The sequence below is a fragment of the Prunus avium genome, unplaced genomic scaffold (assembly GCF_965620075.1).
Source record: "Prunus avium unplaced genomic scaffold, drPruAviu1.hap1.1 HAP1_SCAFFOLD_190, whole genome shotgun sequence".
Classification (NCBI taxonomy): Eukaryota; Viridiplantae; Streptophyta; class Magnoliopsida; order Rosales; family Rosaceae; genus Prunus; species Prunus avium.
Window position 1 is genome coordinate 65001 of NW_028276956.1, and position 2500 is coordinate 67500.

Consider the following 2500-nt stretch of genomic DNA (forward strand, 5'->3'; position numbering starts at 1 on the left):
AAAGTGACGCGAAGCGGAAGCCTACCATGGCGTAAAAATGTCGACAGAATTTTTCGGACCTTGTCCTGCCATGGGCTGCGCGCAGCATGCCGGCAGTCTGTGCGCAGCGTGCGCACAGAATGTCGGCAGCGTGCGCGCTGCTGAGCCTGTCGACAGAAATTTTCGAAACTTGTCCTGCCATGCGCGCGCGCAGCTTGCGCGCGGCGTGCGCGCAGCATGCCGGCAGCCTGTGCGCAGCGTGCGCGCTGCTCAGCCTGTCGACAGAAATTTTCGAAACTTGTCCTGCCATGCGCGCGCGCAGCGTGCGCACAGCATGCCGGCAGCGTGCGCGCAGCATGCCGGCAGCGTGTGCGCAGCGTGCGCGCTTGGGAGCCTGGCCGCAGAATTTTTCGAAACTTGCAATGCCATGCGCGCGCACAGCTTGCGCGCAGCATGCCGGCAGCGTGCGCGCAGCATGCCGGCAGCGTGTGCGCAGCGTGCGCGCTTGGGAGCCTGTCGACAGAATTTTTCGAAACTTGCCATGCCATGCGCGCGCACAGCTTGCGCGCAGCGTGTGCACAGCATGCCGGCAGCGTGCGCACAGCATGCCGGCAGCGTGTGCGCAGCGTGCGCGCTTGGCAGCCTGTCGACAGAATTTTTCGAAACTTGCCATGCCATGCGCGCGCACAGCTTGCGCGCAGCGTGTGCACAGCATGCCGGCAGCGTGCGCACAACATGTCGGCAGCGTGCGCGCTCGGGAGCCTGTCGACAGAATTTTTCGAAACTTGCCATGCCATGCGCGCGCACAGCTTGCGCGCAGCGTGCTGATTCTGTCGACAGCGAGGCTAGCGAAACTTCTCCTGCCATGGCGTGCGCGCAGCGTGCTGACTCTGTCGACAGTGAGGCTAGCGAAATTTGTCTTGCCATGGCGTGCGCGCAGCTTGCGCATTCGGTCGACAGTGAGGCTAGCGAAACTTGTCCTGCCGTGGCCTGCGCGCAGCCTGCGCGCAGCATGCGCGCAGCATGTGCGCAGCATGCCGGCAGCCTAGTTCCAGATTTTTTCAAATGTCGACAGAATTTTTCAAACCTTGTCAAACCCCATTTTTATTGAAATTTCCTCGCACAATAAGCTCCCCATAAGTAGTCTATGATTTTTAGTACCTTCTCCAAGTTACAAAACTAAAAAATTCCTCCCGGATTTCTTTTAATGATTTTTTCAATTTTACGACTTCTAAAAATAATAAAAAATACTTCCCGACTTCAAATATTTATGAAACTTTTTCCCATCAGAGATTGCATGTTTCTTAGTATCCCTGCAAAAAATCACGTCCAAATACCTTGTATTGAATTATTTAGAGCCCATTATGACTCCTCGCGCATAGGTGATGTCTCTTCCTGTCAAAGGGCTAAATGCATAAAATGCTATATAGGGGGGTGTGTGTTGCCTGCATATGCATGGCAGCCCATGCCCTCCTAGCTGCAGCCCCCTTCCCCCACGCCACACCCATGTCATGTTGCCTCGATATGTTGCCTCGATATGTTGCCTCGGTATTATGGGTTTGGTGTCGGGGTCGGGGGGCTGCCACCCATGGCGGTGGTGGCCGGAATCCGGCCGCCGCCACCACGCCGCCGCCATGGGTGAGGGGGAAAAAAAAAGGCGTGGAAAGTTGCGAAATGGGGTTGTCTAGGCTTTTTTTTGGCATGGAAGAGCATGGAGTGCTAGGAACTCCTTCTCAAATGCGCGGGCATGTCGACCACAACCTCATTTCGCAACAACAACCACCCGTGTGGGGTGGCGGTGGGTGGATAGTCGCGGATTGGGGCTTGCCAAGCCAATGTTTTCAAAAAAATTCATCAAAATTAAAAACAAATGTTTTGTTGCCTTCGGATTTGTGGGCGAGCGGTGAGTCGGAGCGGAGCCGGTAAAGTTTAACCTCGGTGTGCACGGTTGTTTTTAGAAACTCAATCCAATGCCGGGGACGTTGAAAGTGACGCTCTTATGAGTTGCAAACCCGCAAGATTTAAAGAACCTTTTCAAAAAAATTTCAAACCAACAAGATTTAAAAACAGAAATTTTCATCAAAATGAAAAACAAATGTTTTGTTGCCTTCGGACTAGTGGGCGAGCGGCGAGTCGGAGCGGAGCCGGTAAAGTTTAACCTCGGTGTGCACGGTTGTTTTTAGAAACTCAATCCAATACCGGGGACGTTGAAAGTGATGCTCTTATGAGTTGCAAACCCACTAGATTTAAAGAACCTTTTCAAAACAATTTCAAACCAACAAGATTTAAACCAACAAAATTAAAAACAAATGTTTCGTTGCAAACAAATTGTGGGCGAGCGGCGAGTCGGAGTGGAGCCGGTAAAGTTTAACCTCGGTGTGCACGGTTGTTTTTAGAAACTCAATCCAATACCGGGGACGTTGAAAGTGACGCTCTTATGAGTTGCAAACCCACAAGATTTTAAAAACTTTTTGAAAATGTTTCTTCTAAATGACACATTTTGATCCTTGGCAAGTGCTCA